Genomic DNA, 14824 nt, shown 5'->3' with positions numbered 1-14824 from the left:
CTGGGTCTCTGCCGCGGTCTTGAGTCTCCCGCTTGGGGAGGGCGGTCAGTCGTTGGTGTGCGTCAGCGCCCAGCTCGCGACTTTCCGACTTCAGACACTGCAGAGATACCATTACGTTGAGCCCCCTCCTCGGTGGTGTGCTCTGGCGATGTATTTCTTCCGCCAGCAGCATGGCCTCCACTACGACACGCAGCTTCTGTTTGTGAGTGTGGGGGGCGCCAGGACCGCCCTCCGGGAGCTGCCTGTCTTTTCCAAGGAACTCATCAAGGTCTGGAATAAAGTCTCCACCAAGCGCAGCTCTCCACCGGCTGAATTGGCGGCTGTCCTGCAGGAGCCGCTGCTCGGGAATCCGTACCTCCACGACCGAGGTTTGTTGTGGCGGTCGGACGAGAGGGCTGTGGCTGGTGAGGTGACCAGCGTCAGTGACCTGCTCGATGGCGGAGGAGCGGGCTGGATGGTGCCAGACCCGCTGGCGTGGCGCCTAAATTCTGTCAACGTCCGCCACGCGGCCGATGCCATCGAGTCGCTAAAAACAGCTCTGGGCCCCGCCTCCGTTAGGTGCATCGAGAAGGCTCAATCACGTGGGGAGATCCCGTCCGAACTGACCCCCGTCCGGACGGGATTCCTCATCGGCGCCAAACCCCGGAATCTCCATCGGGGGCCGGCGCCTCACAACTTGAGCCGCCTCGAGGAAATCCCCTCCGTGCCTTTCAGTTCCGCGCGGAGGGGTTTCCTGTACGGGCTGCTCCTGCACGCTCTCAACTTTGCCAACCTCGCCGGCCGTCCGGACACGCCATGGCATACCATCTTGCCGTCCGGAGGAGGCGAGGATCACCGATGGAGGGCGCTCTACGCAGGGGTCCTCCCACTATTTGGCCTAGAGGGTGGTGCACGGAGCAGTGCCGTGCAATAAATTTTTAAGCCGGTTCACGGACTCCCAGGCCGCCTGCAATTTCTGTGGTCTGGAGGAGTCCGTGTTCCATGTTTTTATTGAGTGCACTAGGTTGCAATCCCTGTTCCATTATCTGAAGGGGCTGCTCCTGAAATTCTGGCTGCACTTCAGTCCCACTCTCCTGATCTTTGGGCACCCTGTGCGAAGGGGAGCGGGTAGGTCCGAGGGCCTCCTCGTAGGACTGCTCCTGGGCACGGCCAAGGGTGCCATCAGCCAGTCCAGGCAGCGGGCGGTCGAGGGGGTCGTTCAACCTGACTGCCTGTCTCTCTTCCGCTCTTACATCCGGTCCAGCGTGTCCTTGGAGATGGAGGACGCGGTGTCCGCCGGTACGCTCACGGCCTTCCGCGAGAGGTGGGCAACGGAGGGACTGGAGTGCATCATCACGCCCGGCAACCAAATTTTAATTTGATTTTACGTTTTAAAGTTTAATTCGTTTTAACTGCTGGTGCTTTTATTGTCCCCCTCCCCTTTTATAGATGGCACCGAAAAAAAAAAGTGATTTAGTGCCCAAAAAAAAACTAAAAAAAGAAAAAAAAGAGGGCCTTATAAATGTCTGGTGTGTCATCCAGGTCGGGTGGCATGGTTTAATGTTTTTTGTTTTGCAGATAAACTCCAAAAAGAGTTTCATGCACAAGGACCAATCGTGGAGCTTTGGAGGCGTGTCCTGCTCAGTTGGCTGAGTGAGCAGTGAGGAGAGCAGCTCCTGTTGTAGCTCCTGGCTGGGCCTATGAATCAGCCCAGGAAGAGAAGGAAGGAAGGGGCGTCACCACCAACATTCACCCAGAGGGAGAGGAGGAAAGCAGAAAACTTGAACAACTTTACCATTTCTACAAAGAGTTGGAGAGAGGGGGAAAGACCAAAAACAACATCCAGTGTGGAAGGAGAGAGAGACCAACAACAACATCCAGTGTGGAAGGAGGGAGACTCTACCATTCTACAGGTGGGTGTTGGTGCATTTCCCCGAAAGACATTGTTGTATCGGTGGGGGGAGGAAAGAAGATTTTTCGAGGGCCGGAACATCGCGGGGTGTGTGTGTGTGTGTGGAAGTGTGTGTGGGTGCCTTGCTTACAACTAGGCCCCACACACCATTGAAGCACCCCTCCCGCATTGCCTAGTATGGGATAGCTGGAGCTACCTGGCTGAAGAATATTTAATCATCCTATTGAACATCGTTGGGAGTGTGTGCCTGTGTGGCTCCAGCTGCACCAGGTGAAGACATCTTCTCTCCTCAGCCGAAGACCAGCCCAAAGACTATTTTTGTTTGCCATCTGCGGTTTGCACCCACCCACAGCTGCGAGGGGAGACCTGCCCTCGCAGTTCCCCCCTTCCCACACCCCCTCTCTATTTCTCTGTTACTCTCTGTCTCTCCCCTCTCTCTCTGAGAGCCCTTTCCTCCTAATTTTAAAAACAAAACAATTAAGACACTGAACAGAGGGAACAAGGCCCCTCCCCAATCGTTAACTAGGGGAGAGGTGTGCCTGTTTCAGAGCTCCTTCTGCTCAAAACACAAACGAGGACAATAAAGACCATTAAGGCATGTGACTTTAGGGTGGGTGTAGCCCTTAAAGGGACCCCGTGATGGCGACTCCATCCACGCCGGTGGCGGGGTCAGCAAAGACATATGCGCAGGCGGCGTCGACATCCACGGCACCTCGTGCGCCTCCTGCTGCCCTGCCACCTTTCAGATTGATTACGAGAAAACACGGGGTCAAGAGCTACACTCACCCCACAATGAGCATTGAGGAGTGCGTGCGGGCGATGGCTGGGGTAGTCGGCCCCTCGGCCATTGTCGCAGCCTCCAAGATGTCTGGGAAGGCCGTGTTCTTCCTGGGGTCGGAGCGGGCGGTGTCCCTGGCCCTTGAAAGGGGGCTCACGGTGGGCGGGACGTTCCTGCCAGTGGACCCTCTCGAGGCCACCGCACAGAGGGTCATCATATCTAACGTCCCGCCCTTTGTTCCGCTGAGCTCCTCCTCCCCCACCTACATCAACTGGGGGAGGTAAGGTCGGGGATCAACCCCATACTGCTCGGCCTCAGGGAGAACAGCCTGCGCCACGTGTTCTCGTTCCGCCGCCAGCTCTTTGTCCGGCTGGCGCGGGAGGAGACGACGGAGGGCTATTTTAATGTGGTGAACGAGGGGACTGCCTACCGCGTCTTCTGGACGTCGGACGGCGTGCAGTGCCATGCCTGCAGAGAGGTGGGGCACATTCGCAAGAACTGCCCCACCTCCAGGGCCGCCAAACCACCGAAGGCGGCCAAGGCTGGTGCCATCGCCAACCCGCCCCCTAGTTGCGTCCGCGCGCCGGGAGCCGTAGGTGCGCGGGCATCGTCGGGGGCCTTTGTTTTCACGGCCTCCGGCGGGGGGGGGAGGGAGAGCGTCCGACTGGAAAGAAGGCGCGGAAGAAGACGAGACATCTAGAGGCGGGTCACCTCAGTGCGCCAGAAAGTTTGACCACCGCGCACAGCCCAACCCAGTCACCGGCGAGCGCGGGGTGCCCTGAGCCCGTGCCCGATCCCTCGATCAGTACCGCAGAGGGGTTCGGGCGCGGGCAAGATAAGAAAAAGAGGGGCGTAGAGCGGGAAGCCTCGGCAGACACGGGTGTCTCCCTGTCTCAGTGCCCCCCCAGGAAAAAAAGGAGGCGCCGCTCCAATGAGGCGGGGGGGGGAACAACTTCCCTCCGCGTAGGAGTCGGTGCCTGCTGCGTGTCCCGCGCCCCCCACCGGCGCCCCCGAACTGCGCCGTAGGCATGAGGAATCTGTGCCCGGGGAGGGTGAGGCAGTCGAGTCTGCCCAGCCGCTGCCTCCCGGGGATGGCGTGAATGATCTGCCTGTCGTGGGGGGCGTGGGGCCAGCGGAAGAATGCGTAGCCGCCGGGTCGAGGGTCCCGGGGACTGAGGCGGGCCGGGCCGAAAAGGCCGAACCTGAGGCCGCCCTGCCAATACACAACTTCCCCTGGGATTTGCTCGACTCGGCAGAAACTGACACTGCAGACAACTGTAATATACATCCACACGCTGGGCCGGGGGGTGGCGGCGGGGAGGGGGAAGAACAACAACCCTCGCCCCCTACTTTGGAGCTGGGATACTTGGTGGACCTGGAACATTTCTTTGACCAGGTCTCTCCGTCTTCCCCGGTTCCTGGGGCGGAGGAGGAACCCCTTCCGCTGTCGCTTCCCGACCCAGCACCAATTTTAAAAGAGCCCAGTGGGGACTCCTCTGCTGATGATCCTGGGGGTGGGATCGGGGCAGAGCCAGTGCCAGATGGAGCGGCCGGGCCGTTTGCCGTACCTCGTGTGGTCGACGGGCCGGCTGCTAGCGGCGACCTCCCGGAGGGGGACGGGGACTCGGTGGGGGACGCGGGTGAAGATCTCGAGCGCATCGCCAGTGAGGCGGTGGATCTGCTCACGTCCGCCGCTGAGACCTTCCTCATTCCTGCAAAGGAACTCTGGGACTTTTTGGTCCAGTGCCGGGGTCGCTGCGACCAAGCCCGTCTGGCCCTGGAAAGATGATCTGAGCCGGTGTTGCTCGTCGCTTCCATCCACGCCGCCGCTAATACCATGGCCGCGGGCGGGCCCTTATCAAAGGCGCAAGGCCTTGAGCTGCGTAGGCTCAAAAAGTTCCTCGCTGGGCTGCTGAAGGAGTGGAGGTCAACAAATACTCCACTCCCCCCTCCCCCACAATAGGTTAGGTAGAGGTTGCACTATGCTCTAGTCATGAAGATAACCATAGCCAGCCTCAACATCAACGGCGGCAGAGAGGCACGCCGTAGATTTAACAATTTTTCGCTCCTGCGGGAGGGGAAATATGCGGCGTGCTTCCTGCAAGAAACCCACACCGTTCCGGGAGATGAAGCCACGTGGCGCCTGGAATGGCAAGGAGAGGTCCGCATGAGCCTCTTCACCGCCACTTCCAGTGGGGTGGCCATCTTGCTGGCCCCGCATTTTCAGCCGGAGATCTTGGGGGTCGAGGAGCCTGTGCCAGGCCGCTTGCTTCACGTAACGGTTCGCCTGGGGGAAGTGCCGCTCCATCTCGTGAACGTGTATGCCCCTCAGCCCGGCCCGCAGCAAACGCGCTTCTTCGAAGAGGTGTCCGCTCTTCTTGGCTCCGTCGACGTCGGCGACTGCATTGTCCTCGGGGGGGATTTTAACTGCACCCTCGAGGCGAGGGACCGCTCCGGTGCCCCGCAGAGCATGACGGCGATGGAGAAGTTGAGGGACCTGTTTGGGTCCTTCGACTTGGTGGACGTCTGGTGAAATCTCCGTCCCGACTCCAGCGCCTTTACTTGGGTGAGGCCTGGAGTAGGATGGTCCAGAGTCGACCGCCTTTACGTGTCTCGGGCGTACGTTTCCTGCGTCCCGGCGGACTCCATGCGACCGTTGCCGTGTTCGGACCACCACCTGGTGTGAGCGGAGCTCGCTTCGCTCCACACGAGGACGGGTTCCACGTACTGGCATTTTAACAACCAGCTGCTGGAAGATGTACGGTTCCAGGACTCGTTCCGTCATTTCTGGGCCGACTGGAGAAGGAAGCAGGGGGGCTTCCCCTCCTTGAGGCTATGGTGGGATGTTGGCAAGGCTCACGTCCACGTCTTCTGTCAAGAGTACGCGAGGGGGTCGACCAAGAGGCGGGCGGCAAGGGTCGGGCTCCTAGAAAAAGAGGTGCTCGACCTGGAATCCCATCTCGGTGAAGTCATCGGGGACCCGGCCCTGCGGACGGTGTACGAAGCGAATAAGGCCACGCTGAAAGACCTACAGCTCGCCGGATCGCGAGGCGCGTTCGTGAGGTCGCGGATCCGGTTCCTGGGGGATCTGGACCGCGGCTCCCCCTTCTTCTACTCGCTGGAAAAAAGACAGAGTGTCCATAAGCAGCTCTTGACGCTGCTGGCCGACGACGGTTCTCTAGTCTCGGATACGGAGGGCGTCAACAACAGGGCCCGTGAATATTACGGGGCCCTGTTCTCTCCGGAGTCGTCCAGCGAGGAAGCGCGTAGAGTTTTGTGGGAGGACCTGTCGAAGGTCAGCCCGGAGGGCGCCGATAATCTGGAAGCTCCGCTTAGCCTTGCGGAGCTGACCGGCGGCCTCGACCGGCTCTCGAGGGGAAAAGCCCCAGGGCTGGACGGGCTGACCATGGAGTTCCACAGGGCGTTCTGGGAAGTCCTGGGGGGCGACTATGCGTGGGTCCTGTGGTAAAGTCTGGTGACCGGGGAGATGCCGCTCTGTTGGCGCAGGGCAGTCATTGTCCTGCTGCATAAGAAGGGCGATCTCCGCCTCCTTAAGAACTGGCGCCCGGTCTCCCTCCTCAGCACGGACTACAAAATCTTAGCCAGGGCGATGTCTGCTCGCCTTGGTGCCGTGCTGGACCACATGATCCACCCCGACCAGTCCTACACGGTCCCGGACCGGACATTCCACGATAACATCCATCTGGTCCGGGACCTCATCCATTATTCCCAGGAGGCTGCTCTTTCGGTCGCCTTCCTATCCCTCGACCAAGAGAAGGCGTTCGACAGGGTGGATCATGACTATCTGTTCGGAACTCTGCGCGCTTTCGGGTTTGGGACGCATTTCGTATCCCGGATCCGACGTTTGTACGCCACCGCGGATTGTCAGATTAAGGTTAACGGGTCCTTGACGGCGCCCATTCGCTTTGGGAGAGGGCTGCGCCAGGGATGCCCCATGTCCGGCCAGTTATATGCTGGTTGCGTGGAGCCCTTCCTGCGCCTCCTGCGGACGAGGTTGACGCGACTGGCTCTGCAAGGGCCGGGCGTGGAGGTCGTCCTCTCGGCTTACGCCTATGACGTGCTCCTCGCGGTAGAGGATCCCACTGACCTGCGGAGGATGCGTGAGTGCCATGAGATTTACTCGGCCGCATCCTCCGCCAGAATCAACTGGGAGAAATGCTCCGGACTCCTGGTGGGTCAGTGGCGGGTGGACTCCCTGCCGGTGGAGCTCAGGCCTTTTGCCTGGAGCACGACCCATCTCCTCAATCTCGGAGTCTAGCTTAGCCCCGACGAGGAAGCCTGGCCGGCGAACTGGCAGGAGCTGGAGGCAAAGGTCGCCGCTCGCCTTGGGCGCTGGACAGGACTGCTTCGAGTGCTCTCCTACAGGGGTCGAGCGCTAGTCATAAACCAGCTGGTGGCCGCCATGTTGTGGTACCGGCTGGTCACTTTGACCCTTCCCCCTGCGTTTTTAACCAAGATACAGAAGAAGCTGGTGGACTTCTTCTGGTACAACAGGAAGCACTGGATCTCTGCCGCGGTCTTGAGTCTCCCGCTTGGGGAGGGCGGTCAGTCGTTGGTGTGCGTCATCACCCAGCTCGTGACTTTCCGTCTTCAGACCCTGCAGAGATACCTTTACGTCGAGCCCCCTCCTAGGTGGCGTGCTCTGGCGATGCACTTCTTCCGCCAGCAGCACGGCCTCAACTACGACACGCAGCTCCTGTTTGTGAGCTTGGGGGGCGTCAGGACCGCGTTTCAGGAGCTGCCTGTCTTTTACAAGGAACTCACCAGGGTCTGGAACAAAGTCTCCACCAAGCGCAGCTCTCCACCGACTGGAGTGGCGGCCGTCCTGCAGGAGCCGCTGCTCGGGAATCCGTACCTCCATGACCGAGGTTTTAGGTGGCGGTCGGACGAGAAGGCTGTGGCTGGTGAGGTGACCAGGGTCAGGGACCTGCTCGATGGCGGAGGAGCGGGCTGGATGGCGCCAGACACGCTGGCGCGGCGCTTAATTTCCGCCAAAGTCCGCCTCGCAACCGATGCCATCGAGTCGCGAAAAACAGCTCTGGGCCCCGACTCCATTAGGTGCATCGAAGAGGCTCAAGCACGCGGGGAGATCCCGTCGGGACGGAATTCCTCATCGGCGCCAAACCCCGGAACCTCCCTCGGGGGCCGGCGCCTCACAACTTGAGCCAACTCGGAGAAATCCCCTCCGTGCCTTTCAGTTCTGCGCGGAGGGTTTTCCTATACGGGCTGCTCCTGCACACCCTCAACTTTGCCATCCTCGCCTGCCATCCGGACACGCCATGGCATACCATCTTGCCGTCCGGAGGAGGCGGGGGTCCTAGATGGAGGGCACTCTACGCTGGGGTCCTCCCACTATTTGTCGGGGACTTGGCCTGGAGGGTGGTGCACTGAGCAGTGCCGTTGAATAAATTTTTAAGCCGGTTCACGGGCTCCCAGGCCGCCTGCAATTCCTGCGGTCTGGAAGAGTCCGTGTTCCATGTTTTTATTGAGTGCACGAGGTTGCAGCCCCTGTTTTGTTATATAATGGGGCTGCTACTGAAATTTTGGCTGCACTTCAGTCCCACACTCCTGATCTTCGGGCACCCTGTGCGGAGGGGAGCGGGTAGGTCCGAGGGCCTCCTCGAAGGACTGCTCCTGGGCACGGCCAAGGGGGCCATCAGCCGGTCCAGGCAGCGGGCGGTCGAGCGGGTCGTTCAGCCAGACTGCCTGCCTCTCTTCCGCGTATACATCCGGTCCAGGGTATCCTTGGAGATGGAGCACGCGGTGTCCACCGGTACGCTCGCGGCCTTCCGCAAGAGGTGGGCACCGGAGGGACTGGAGTGCATCATCACGCCCGGCAACCAAATTTTAATTTGCTTTTATGTTTTTAAGTTAATTTGTTTTAATTGCCGGTGCTTTTAGTGTCCCCCTCCCTTTTTATAGGGGGCACTTGGAGAAAAAATATGTTTTTGTGCCAAAAAAAAACCTTGTAAATGTTGGTGTTTCCCCCAGATCGGGGGGCACGGTTTAATGTTTTTTGTTTGCTCCTAAAAGAGTTTCATGCACAAGGACCCCCAGGTCCCTCTGCATCGCAGCATGTTATAATTTCTCCCCATTCAAATAATATTCCCTTTTACTGTTTTTTTTCCCTCAAGGTGGATGACCTCACACTTTCCGACATTGTATTACATTTGCCAAATCTTAGCCTATTCTCTAACCTATCTAAATCTCTTTGCAGCCTCTCTGTGTCTCTGCACAACCCGCTTTTCCACTAAACTTTGTGTCATCTGCAAATTTTGTTACACTACACTCTGTCCCCTCTTCCAGGTCATCTATATATATTGTAAACAGTTGTAGTCCCAGCACCGATCCCTGTGGCACACCACTAACCACCGATTTCCAACCCAAAAAGGACCCATTTATCGCGACTCTCTGCTTTCTGTGAGCCAGCCAATTCTCTATCCATGCTAATACATTTCCTCTGACTCCGCGTACCTTTATCTTCTGCAGTAACCTTTTGTGTGGCACCTAATCGAATGCCTTTTGAAAATCTAAATATAGCACATCCATCGGTACACCTGTATCCACCATGCTCGTTATATCCTCAAAGAATTCCAGTAAATTAGTTAAACATGATTTCCCCTTCATGAATCCATGCTGCGTCTGCTTGATTGCACTATTCCAATCTAGATGTTCCGCTCTTTCTTCCTTAATGATAGTTTCAAGCATTTTCCCCACTACAGATGTTAAACTAACCGGCCTATAGTTACCTGCCTTTTATCTGCCCTCTTTTTTAAACAGAGGCGTTACATTAGCTGCTTTCCAATCCGCTGGTACCTCCCCAGAGTCCAGAGAGTTTTGGTGGATTATAACAAATGCATCTGCTATAACTTCCGCCATCTCTTTTAATACCCTGGGATGCATTTCATCAGGACCGGGGGACTTCTCTACCTTGAGTCCCATTAGCCTGTCCAGCACGACCCCCCAAGTGATAGTGATTGTCTCAAGGTCCTCCCTTCCCACATTCCTTTCACCAGCAATTTCTGGCATGGTTTTTGTGTCTTCCATTGTGAAGACCGAACAAAATAATTGTTTAAGCTCTCAGCAATTTCCACATTTCCCATTATTAAATCCCCCTTCTCATCTCTAAGGGACCAACATTTATTTTAGTCACTCTTTTCCGTTTTACATATCTGTAAAAGCTTTTACTATCCTTTTTCATGTTTTGCGCAAGTTTACCTTTGAAATGTATCTTTCCTTTCTTTATAGCTTTCTTAGTCATTCTTGTCGATGAGAATGTCTCGATTGCATTTCAGTTCTTAAATAAAAAACAATAAAGGGCTTTTCTGCCATCGTGAGTTGAACACACAGCCACTCAATTAATTATGTTGCCTATTTTGACCAATGTGAGGGCTTTTTATCTGAAGTAGGGTGTTTGCGGATCTCGGTCCCAAGGCTTGTACAGCCAGCGCTCCCAGCTCAGATACAGCATGAGTTAGAAACTGGGTGGAGTTCTCTCATTACAGGATTCCTGAAGGTAACTTCAGCTGAGAGGGAGTAAAGGGTAATTTTAACTCACTGTACCTCTCACACGCACCCGCAGGGAGATGGGAAGTGAACCACCCTCTTTTAAATGCACTAAGTTGCCATCGTACATTCTAACCCATGATCTAAAGATTTTAAACTTGCCATATGAGTATTATATTCTGAAATAACTATTTATTCCACGTAATATTTTTAAATAGGGTTGGGGGTGCAACAGTCCCTGTTAATTGTAAACTAACATGTTGAATTCTAATGGGCCATGTCTAAACTGGTGACTGAATCCTCTGCGGGTTTCACACAGTTGTGTCCCTGATGTTGCTGAAGACCATCGGTTGAATTGTTTCAATCATTCGGCTGATGTCACATTGCGCCTCACACAGAACACATTTACACAGAGCGGAGGAGAATACATGTGAAAGTGAGTTTGTGTGTGTTCACATGTAAGTGTTTTGATGATTTTATATAAGTTTGTGTTTTTGTGTAAGTGCACAATTACACATGAACACACAAAGACTTACATATAAAGACATACTAACAACCTGAAACATAATATTATACATAACTAGAATATAATGAAAACCATCATTGTCAAATCCAGTTATTGGTACTCTCTGAAACTTTGAACAAAACAACAATACACGTCATTCGAAACGTACACTAACACAACGGAAACTTATACTCACTTACACAAACATAGACACACATATCAATCCAGACACACACTTACACAAAACACACTTACACACATTTACACACATATCAACACATACATCAATCCACACACACATTTACACAAAGCACACACACACTTACACACACATAAACACACACATCAATCCACACACACACACTTACACAAAACACACTTATACACACTTACACACACATAAACACACACATCTATCCACACACACACTTGCAAAAACACACTTACACACACATAAACACACACATCAATCCACACACACACTTACACAAAACACACAAACAGACTTACACACAGGTAAATACACACTTCAATCCACACACAGACTTGCATAAAACACACACACACTCGTAAACAAACGCATCAATCCAAATACAGATTTACACAAAACACACACACGCTTACATGCAAACACACTATTGCACTTATACACACACATCAATCAAAACACACACTTACACGAAACATACACACACAAACACACACAGACTTACACCTAAACATGAATAACATTGAGACATAACCATACACTTACAGGAAAACACACACCTCAACACACTTACACAAGCATGAACATGCCTATAAATCCAAACACAAACTAACACAAAACACACACACACACACTTACATGTGAACACAATGTTACACGAAAACTCACACACACTTACACCTCAACATAAACAAACATTTCGACATAACCATACATACACATTTACACACATGAACAAAGCATCATTTTAAAATTGAGTCATTATTATTTTATCCATTTTTGTAACTGCTGATAAAGCTTCATTTAGCAATAGAACGATCAAGGCCAAAATTATTAATCAATAACATAAAGGTATACATTGCGTACCAGTTCTTGTCATATTTTTGTAAAGCCAAGCTCAGTAATTAATTCTGTGCGACCATGGTCTGTATAATTGTTCTCAGAGAAGTGATTCCTGCCACAGAGAGGGAGGGAGATAGAGATAACATAGAAAGTCAAAGGCAGTAGATAATATGATCTACTGTAAGGCTACAAAAGCTGTAAATTTTCACAGTTTTTGAATGGGAGAAAAATGTTATAAAGTAACAGCTCTTCTACTCAGAAGGCAGTGCGAATCAAGCGAACAGGAGATAAGGAGTCGGCACCACGGTCAGCTCGAGAGGACGCTATCGAGAATTAGACTGTGACTATAATTTGTTAAGTATTACTTTTTGTAACAGAATGTAATTTACTTGATAAAACACTGTTTTTACTCACTATACCTGTATTAAAAGTATTTGGTATGATCTGAACAAGAGTCTCCCAGTTTCAATTCAGTATATACCCTGGAAATAGCTGAATTGCTATAGTTAGCAAAGCGGCAAAAAGCTGCTCATTGGTTAAAAACTACATCTGGCGACCACGAAGGAACAAAACAAAGAGATATTGAACAAAATGCAATATACTCAATAATCAAGTTAACTGGGAACTCTTTTAATTTTTTCTGTCTATTTGAAAACAATTTGTTGTGTATCACCAGCAGATGCATGGCAGATCATTTGATCACCGATCAAATCTTGTGTAAGGTTGATTTACGTCAACTGCTAGTGACTGTTATCTTCATTAAGGAAGCTTACTTAAAAATAATTAATTTTCAGATGCCGGAGGAGTGTCTCTTGGAAGAGTATCAGAAAAAGTTAGAAAAAAGATGTGACGAAACTCAAGTGCAGACACTGTTGCTAGATTGCCTAGGGAAGAATCCGAATGTATCCCTTAAGGATATGGTCACTTTTATTGATGAACAGATTAAAGCTAAGTAATGGAAGCTGGGTAAGGCGATGAGTCTAGTCACCTGTGCAGCTTCGTACTTCGCAGGACGTCAATCAAAGGTCAAGAAAGAATTAGAGGATAAAATATCAGAAATGGAAAAAAAATTCGGCTAAGAATGAAGAATTGCAGAAAATAGATTCAGACATTAAACAGAAAATTGTGAATTTGCAGTCAATTTGCCTCACCTGCTGCAGTAATGCAACAGCAGAGTATCAATGCAATTCACGTAGGGGCTGCAATGTAAACAATTAGGAAATCTTGAGATTTAAAAAGAAGATCTAAGCAGAGAGAATAAACGTCTCACCAAACAATTAGAGGACTCATGGGGAACAATGATGGAGGCTTTGCATCGACCCCTTCAAGGGATAAATTATAAGGTTGCAAATAGGAGCTCAGAATTATGATGAAGGTCTTGAACTTGTAATTGCTGCGTAGGTAACACTTGCTAATGTAGGTACAGCGCAAATGTATAACGCATTGAACTGAATCCGTAAACTCTGTAATACTTAAACAGCCGGTCAGTAGTTTTTTTACGTCCCTGAGGAAGAGATAAATAAGCAAGTACAGCCACTCTAACCGTCGGATAGACTGGAGTAGAGGGAAAAATGGAACAAAACAATGATGAGAGATGGACTGTTGCATTTACCACTCAGAGCCCGTCGGATAAGAGTCGACAAATCAATGTAACTTCGCTGATATCAATAGACGTATCAATGATTTTGCAGGAGGATAGCTCCTCTCCAAAACCTGTATAAGTTATGCTTGAAAACTCTTGTATTTCGGAGGTTCCACGACTGAACCTTCCCTTGCAATTGCTCGTAATAAAAGCCAGTTGATCCTGGGATTTCGTGTGTTCACATCCGTGGTCGTTATACAGTGGGAGAAAGGTGAGGTGTCGATGAACTATATCAGTTAGTCCACGTCGAAGAAGAGAAGCCTCCTTTTTAACCCCAACATTTGGCGTCATGAACCGGATGCAGACCTTCCGACCTGGATCACGTGACAGCTAAATGGTAGTGAGCATGTTTTTTTACCACATGCAGCTGTAGCATTGACGGGGAAGGAGCTAATTTGTATAAAGAATTAGAAGGGGTCAGCTGTAGGACAACTTGTAACGAACCACAGATGGCTGAAAACCAAGGGTGGGATAGGTGTATGCCTGAGAAAGAAGGAATGCAAACGCATGGGGAGTGGACCCCAGCGATCGTTATGGGAAATATAAGGCATATGTCCTGAAGCATGACGTGGTAATAACACAGTGAAGCTGGTATTGATCGTGTGCGGTGCAAACAAGAAGGGATACAACCTAAACTGTGGGATGGGACCCCAGGATCCTAGGAAAACTGGCCAGTGGGATAAAATGCTCGCTGAGATAAATGGAAAATTAATAAAAGAAAAGAAAAATGTTGGATATCAAATTGAATTTACAAAGGACAGTTTGTTTTTATCAAAAGATAGAAATTTGACCTTGAAAGCTGCAGAGAAACAAAGATGTTGAGCAAAATGGACTGGAGGAAGATCATCAAAATACTAAACCTAATTTGAAGAAACGAGATTTAAATTGGCTGTGAAAAGAATATTGGTTGAAATATAAAAACTTATGAGTTATACCCGACAACGCTTTGTGCCGAGGAAGAGAAACAAAGATGTTTAACTATGGACTGGAGTAAGGTCATCAAAAAATGATTAAGTTCAGATTCAAAAGGGGGAAAAGATCTAAGCTATGTGAATTCAGCACACAAAGAAAAAACTGGGAATTACAGGATTCTTAAAAAGATGGACCGGCACCGAAGTTTAGATTTTGTGCCGAGAGAAATAAAACACAAGATTTGCTCAGTGAAAGGGACCATAAAAAAACAAAATACTGGAATGTATATAGCTTGCGTGGAAATTGGATTTCTGTAAACAAAATAACTATTAAAATGTGTGGTCTCGCTTTAAATCAATGAAAAACTCGTTGGCACGTATTTGAATTGGGTGTGTAGAGAAATTGGAGTTTAATCTAAAATGCTGCCTTTCCCGCTGAGAAGGTTTTATTTTGACAACTTTACCAATAATTTCTGCTATTTGAACGGATTCGTAATTTCTTATCAAGTTTTGAAAGCA

The sequence above is a fragment of the Pristiophorus japonicus genome, chromosome 23, assembly GCF_044704955.1.
Source record: "Pristiophorus japonicus isolate sPriJap1 chromosome 23, sPriJap1.hap1, whole genome shotgun sequence".
NCBI lineage: Eukaryota > Metazoa > Chordata > Chondrichthyes > Pristiophoridae > Pristiophorus > Pristiophorus japonicus.
The sequence above is the reverse complement of the archived record's forward strand: the minus strand, read 5'-3'. Positions refer to the sequence as shown.